Genomic DNA, 7,811 nt, shown 5'->3' with positions numbered 1-7,811 from the left:
TGGTCCCTTCCGCTTGTTGACCTTTTTGAATTCTGTGGACTCTATCTTAGGTATTCTGTATTTTTTTTTCTTTTTTGGCTAATGTCTACTTATTAGTAAGAACATAACATGCATGTCCTTTTTGGTCTGAATTACCTCACTTAGGATGATATTTCCTAGTTTCATGCATTTGCGTGCAAAACTCAGGATATCCTCCTTCTTACTAGCTGAGTAGCAGTCTATTGTGTAAATGAACCACATTTTCTGTATCCATTCTTCTGTTTGACATCTGGGTTGTTTCCACCTTGTGGCTATCACAAATAAGGCCCCTATAAACATAGTGAAACATGTGCCCCTGTGGCATTGTGGGGTATCTTTTGGGGTATTCCTAAGAGTGGTATTTCTGAATCTTTAGGTAGGTCTATTTCCAATTTTCTGAGGATCCTCCAAATTGATTTCCAGAGTGGTTGTACCAGTTTGCAGTCCCACTAGCAATAGAGGAGTGTTCCTCTTCTCCACATCCTCACTAACATGTGTTCTCAACTGAAGTTTTGATCTTAGCCATTCTGACTGGTGTAAGGTGGAATCTCAGGGTCATTTTGATTTGCATTTCTCTGATCACTAAGGAATTTGAACATTTCTTTAGGCGCTTCTCAGCCATTTGAGATTCCTCTGATGTGAATTCTCGGTTTAGTTCTATACCCCATATTTTGATTGGATTGTTTGGTTTTTTTGGTAGTTATCTTCTTGAGTTCTTTATATACTTTGGATGTTAGCCCTCTATCAGATGTGGGGTTAGTGAAGGCTTTTTTCCCCAATTAGTAGGATGCCGATTGGTCTTATTGACTGTATCCTTGGTCTTACAGAAACTTTCTTGTTTTATGAGGTCCCATATGTCAATTCTTGATATTAGAGCATGAGCCATTGGAGTTCTGTTTAGGAAATTTCCACCTGTGCCAATGAGTTCACGGCTCTTTACCACTTTATATTTCTAATTCATTAGTAATTGATTTTCTTGTACCAAAATTTCTCTTATCCATATACTAAAAGTATCTAGGATCCCAAATTTCTATGCAATCTTCAAAACTAGTTTCTGCTACATCTAATATATTACATATAATTCTATTATTATATAATACTATATTATATTGATTATATAATTATATAATCATCTATTATATAATAAATATAATATACTAATATATATCACATTTTCTTGAACACGCCAACTATGGTTTCCTAGGAACAGTCCTGCTTGGTAATCTCAAATTCTGGAGTTTTATTTTATAGCTGGAGCTTATTGCATTATGGCTCTCTTCCTTTTCTCTTTTTTTATTGATTTTTTTGCTCATTTGACCATTTTTGCTATCATGTCTGGTTTTATTGTATTTTTTTAATATAGAGGTTTTGGATGATTTATATTCCTCCAGGTAGAATTTAATTTTCCTCTGACAGTCCACCTTGGGAAGACCACCTTGATTTTATCAGAAATTAAGATGTCAGTTGATTGTGACCTAGATTTTTTGAGGGCTGGTCTAATTCCAACTTTTTTTTATGCCCTCTACTAAATGTCTTAGCTTTGTCCAAGATATCCTTCTGTGACACCCTTAAAATGCACTCTTTGTCTCACACAACATTTACTTTTTTTCAATTTCTTATATTGCATTTTGATTTCCAGTCAGTCTGAAAGAAGTGGACAAATGTCTCAAGAGGGAAACTCATACAGAATATTGGTTCATTTTTCTCTGATGCTCTTTTTCTGAAGGATCTGAGGCCCTAGAAACCACCAATGTCCAAAACTAAAGTTCAATATATAGGACAAAAGAGTGACAAGCACAGTCCAGTTTGAGGCCAGGTATCAGTTAGAGGCAAGCAGCAAGACAGAATGAAGGACTTGCAATACAGTAGAAGGAATTTAATATGAGACCCACTCAACAGAGCTTCCAGAGTATCACAAAGGCAAATGGGAAGGCGATGCAGGGGTTATCAGCAGGAGAAAGTGATTTCTAGTGCTGTCTATTCCAAGGTACAGAAGAGGAACCTGAGGAAGAGCTCACAAAGCCCAGAACTAAAGGTGGGAATCAGAAAGGCACGAGGGACTGTGTTGTCACATGAAGATACACCCAATCCCAAGCAGAAATAAAAGGACAAGATTTATCCCAGCATCCATCTCTCATGCACCCTCCAAGGTCCACTTTTGAATAGACTTTTACGTCGTAGGTAGGGAAGGAGCCTCAGGACTCTAAGCTGACTCATCATCATGCAGAGAATGGAAGAGTTTAAAATCCGTGTGTAGGGAAAGACAAATGGTTGGAAATATTCCTTTGCATTCACCAGGAAGAAGGACAGCGGTGAGGACTCCCATTGCTGCTGCATTTACACGGTGATGGAAAACACTTTATTACACAAAGAATAGAGAACAAGAAAAAAAATGGCTTTGCTACTTCAAATATTTTTCTCACCAAGTAACAAATAACCCCAGGATAAAGAAACTATTCCAGCAGCAGCTAATTTCCTGGGTCTTGACCAAGATACTTTAAAATAGAGTGGGCTGGCACAGGACAGAAGAAAACCATCGGTGGCTTCCAAACACATAGGGGCTTGGAGAGAATATCTGTTCAAAAGTTTTAAAACTCAGCTGTGAAGCAGAGTTATTTAAAGTTGGTTTCATTTTACTTGAAGAGGAAGCAGACATGGATAATTTCATTTAAGAATAGCAAGTCAAGACCTTTTTGAAGAACAGAGAACAAGAAAAAAAGATTAAACGCTCTGGGAAGAAAAGTCTAAAGTGGCAAGTGAAATGCAAATTTTAAATATTCCCCAGCCAGTCAATAAATCCTTACAAATGGGTGGATTGTTCATCGGAATTGAAAGAAGCCCTTGAACTTTGATTTTCATTAGTCTGGGTGCATAATGTTGAAAGAATTTTTAAATTTAAGCCATCACCCATGTTGTGCAACATCTGACAGAAAAAAAACAAATTATCTCCTCACAGACTCATCTACGCCCTCCCTCATTTCTCTTCTTTATTCAGAATGAAAATAACAATGACCCTCTCCCCTTCCCTGGGCCTTCACTGAGTGTTTTTGGCTGGGATAAGTGTCTCTAGTCAAAACAAGGGTTTAATTTCTGGAAAACCAATTTTACTTGTTGTGATTAGGCCATTCTGTAATAAAGGCAGTAGGTAATGGCGTCGAAGCGGTGCCAGCTGCGCTCCCTTTGTCAGCTGAGGAGGTGTTTGAGAGCGCGGTTCAGGGGACTGAGGAGCCGGCGGGTGGGAGGTGGATGGTCAGGGAGAGTCCAGTGCCTTCCTTTCAGCCCAAACGTGGATTGTCACTGTGAGTAATAAAAGGGCTCGCTTAGATATTTTTCCTGAAAGGTTTATCAGCTGTGTCCATTAGGATTAAAAAAAGGAGAGGGCAGCTCATGTCCTTCAGAAGGGGGTACTGATGTATTCTGAGGAGCGCTAGGGTGAAGGGCCCAGGTCACAGATGGAGTTTGATGAGAAAACACCACATATCTGTGGTGAACTGATTTCTTCACCTCTGTTTCCTCTTCATGGTTCCTGCTTGGCCTGGCTGAAGAAAATCTTGCTCAGAAAGAGCTAGATGCTGCAAGAGGATTTACATTATTCCCAGATCTGAGCCTGGTGGAGGGGAAACCACGATGCTCCACCCCGCTGACTCCTTGCATAATCTTTATAGTCCATCACTGCGGCAGGGTAGCCAGCTTTGACAGTGGCCATCCTCCTGGGAGGTCCATGCAAAGTTTGCAGCTCTGAACCAAGAGGAAGCAGAGACTTGCAGAGTGGGTCGTGAAGGAATTTGACTAGAAGGTGGAAAAATGAACTCTGACAGGGAAAGTGGGCAAACGCCCTTGCCAGGAAGGTGGATATTTACTTAAGGTGGTAGTGACGCTGCCTTAGCTATGGTGGAACATTGTCTTGATGAAATGTGGTGGGTTTTGAAGTTCTTTCTCATTCTACTTTGTGTGAATTTTGTTGCTTTGGAGAAAGTATGAAAAGCATTTCTGTGAACAGTCTCCGATTCAGAGGAAAGAAAATGAGAATGTTACTGTCGGTCCCTGGCTATCATAACTTTGCTCGTCAAAGTTGTCTTTTTCTTCTGTAGTCAAATGTGCTTTATTTCAGAAATGTCTATGTCAATTAGCTCAATGCTAAAATATATACTTGTTTCAAAACATCATGTTTTACATGGTAAATGTATGAAATTTTTGTCAATTAGGAAATTAGTTTACTGTATTTAAGATATATTAAAACAATACATTGCATACTTGTGTATTCGCAACCTTAATTATAAGTAAAGCATTAGCAGCGAAATAAAATACCTATTTGGAACAGACTCCCAACAACCTTTTCTTCTTTGATTTTTTTTTCCTTTTGTAAGACAAAGCCTCATTTTGCAAGCCAAAAAAAAAAAAAAAAAAAAATCAATCTGGTCCTGCTTAGGGTGGCCTCACACTGCTGATCTTACTGCCTCAATCTCCTAAATGCTGGTTACAGATACGCACTAACACATCTAGCAATCTTTCCCTTTTTGCCAAGAAAGCAAAACAAAACAAAGAACCAAAGACATGACTACTAACCTGAGTTTAGTCAGTTTTCTATACCATTATTCTTATAATAACAAACTTCTAACAATCAATGAAAAACATGTAGCCTTATTACATTACAAAAAAAAGTAAGAGTGAAGATAATGACAGGTAAATCTTTTAAGTCTGAAAAACAGCTTTATTTGCAAGTCCAAGAAATACTCTGCCTGTGAACTTTTTTTCCCATCTTTATTAACTTGGGTATTTCTTATTTACATTTCCATTGTTATTCCCTTTCCCGGTTTTCAGGCCAACATCCCCCTAACCCCTGCCCCTCCCCTTCTTGATGGGTGTTCCTCTCCCCATCCTCCCCCCATTACCGCCCTCCCCACAACAATCCCATTCATTGGGGGTTCAGTCTTGGCAGGACCTTCCACCGGTGCCCTTACCAGGCTATTCATTGCTATCTATGCAGTTGGAGCCTGTGAACTTTTAAGGCCAACCTTGCCCCTGGCAGAATTTCATGAACCATTTGCATTGTGAGCTCTCTGAGTACTAGACAGATACAAGGGTTCTTGTGGCCCTTTGAGGGTAAAGGCAATGAAAGGAAGAAGAAAGTAATGATAGCTTCACAAACTAGAATGTAATGTGACCTAGTTTAAGTCCAGGAGCATATTCTGTCAATTTTAGAGATGACTGGAGAGATTAGGTTTGTTGTCAAATTATGGTAAGGTCTTCATTTTCTTTCAATTATTTATGGCCATAATGACTTGTACCCCATAACAAGTAAACAGCTTCCCTTTTGTCTTAACCAGCTGACTATCAGGTACTTCGAAGTTTCCTGTGTTTCCATCTTTTAAGATTTGTGTTAATTTTAAGTGTGTGTGTGTGTGTGTGTGTGTGTGTGTGTGTGTGTGAATATGCACATGCGTTTGTGCACATATGCGTGTAGGTACTCATGTTGTCCAGAAAAAGGCATTGGATCCCTTTCAACTGGAGTTACAGGCAGTTGTGAGATGCTCTACATGGGTGCTGGGAACTGAACTGAGGTCCTGTATAAGAACAGTGCTTTAACCTATTGGATCAGCTTTCCAGCACGCTTAACTCTTTTATAGCACATATATCCTGCATCTTCAAAGAGTAGTCACTGTGATTGAATTTACAAAGACCGCTTTGAACAGAAAAAGAGTATTGCAAAAACGCAGGGAAGTTGGAAAGGACCTCAGTGTCTCAGGTTTTTGTTTTATTTTGGTTTTTCAGCTTCTGTTTCCCTCATTTTGTTTGAGTGATACAACCATGGCATTGCTGATTTAAAAGCTGTTTTCAAAGACTATTAATCAGTTACATAGTCTTCCATCATAAACAACAAGATGAAAAGACTAGGCTGCACTCTGCATGACTTCCCCCATCCTTTCTGTTCTTCCTTCCGCATGCTTTCTGTGTGATCTTTTGCTTATTGGAAATAACCAAATAGCGAGTTATGATGGGTAATTTTGTATGTAAACCTGACTGTGTCTTAGGTGTCCAGATCTTTTATCAGGTACTGTTCTGATTATTACTGTGAAGATAGCCTTGGATGAGACTGACATTCCAATCAGTAAAAACTGAATAGATGAAAGGAAAAGATAATTTGCCCTGTCTGAGACTTAGGACCTTGGTCATAAGGATTTACTGGGGTCTTTTATTAGTTTCTCCTTTCTTCGAAAACTTTAATGAGTCTACAACTTAATGACTACAGATTTTCAGACCTTTGTGCCTTTCTAATACTGAGTCAACTCCTCATTGTATATGTGCCTATGTGTGTGTATAGACATGTAAAAACATGTACAGACATACATGCAGAATTATAACTTTCATTGGTTTCAATGCTCTGTAGAACCCTGATGGGCTCTTTTTGCTCAAAACTCAACACTCAAACCTCAAAGACAGATCACACGGGTCCTTTAGATCTTAAAGAAAGTCAGACTTATAAAAGCTGTTATCATTTTCAACAAAGAAAGACCCAAGAAATCTTTCAAAAATCCTTCCTTTCATGATTGCTTTACAAGGCAATTTCCTTTATTCTGATCATGTACTTTTCTTTGCCCCATCTCCACATTAGTAAAGCAAGTGCCCAGCTCCCTGGGAGAGTCTTTGTCTAGTTCGATGGAGCTTCTGCACCATTTACCCGACCTTTCCCATTTTTACAAAAAAAAAAAAAAAGCAGCAACCACTGATGATTAGAGGAGGAGCTGGTCACAGACAGAAAAGGAACACCAGCCATCTTTCGATCCAGGGAAAAAGTCATGTGCAAATATTTGACGGAAATGTATGGAAGTCTCTATAACCAAAGTCATAAACACAAATTCTCCCACCTGGGAGGGAAACTGTATTTATATGTGTTTTTTCTGCCTGGGAAGAAAACCGTCTCAACACAAATTTTCTTCACTATCTTTTGGTAAGAGAATTTTCTTCTAGAAAGACAAGTGTGGGATCAATTTACACAAGGAAAACAAACAGCGTGACACTGTGCAATGAATGGATGATAAACTGAAGACAAAGAAGGCAAGTGGTTAAGCTGGAAGACTGACTCTCATTTGTCTCCTCAGTCCTTTAACTATGCACACTGCAGTACTGCAAGGTTTGAATTGAGTCTTTTCCACAAGCTCATGTATTCAAATATGTCCCCTTCATTAGTAGTACTATTTTTAGAAGGTTTTGCAAACTTTATAGGGTCTTTAGAATAATCTGTCCATGTTTCTACTATCAGTTTCTGTTTCTGGATTTGTCGAGGTATGAGAATCTCTTGTTATTACACACAGAACGACCGGTGTTGGCCTATTTTCCTGCCATGCTAGGCCATAAACCTTTAAAACATGAGACAAAAATGAATGTTCCCTGACCTCCTTTCTATCATAGAGTATCCATCCAATCAGTGGAAAAACAACTAATATAAATATCCCCAGGATAATATTAGGTGTCAAGAGAAAAGGAAGTTTGATATCTATAAGTGCATATTTGCAACCTCAGGTCAATTTCAGAAATCAGTTTCAGGGGCTATATTTGTGCCTACGATAACCCCTTCTGAGACCTTTGTACTTTTTATGACCCAAAGCAACAGTCAATCAAAATATCTGAGTTAAATTCTTATTTATTATTCATTTATTAGGAAGAAGTATCCAGATGGGTTCAAAGAAATTCTCACTTACTCTTTACCGTGGTGTTTTTCTCTAGTGTTATTCCCCAAGCCCTAGAGGGCCAATCTTTTGCAAACTTATATTTTAAAACTTGGAAACATTGTT

The sequence above is a fragment of the Rattus rattus genome, chromosome 13 (assembly GCF_011064425.1).
Source record: "Rattus rattus isolate New Zealand chromosome 13, Rrattus_CSIRO_v1, whole genome shotgun sequence".
NCBI classification, from domain to species: domain Eukaryota; kingdom Metazoa; phylum Chordata; class Mammalia; order Rodentia; family Muridae; genus Rattus; species Rattus rattus.
The sequence above is the reverse complement of the archived record's forward strand: the minus strand, read 5'-3'. Positions refer to the sequence as shown.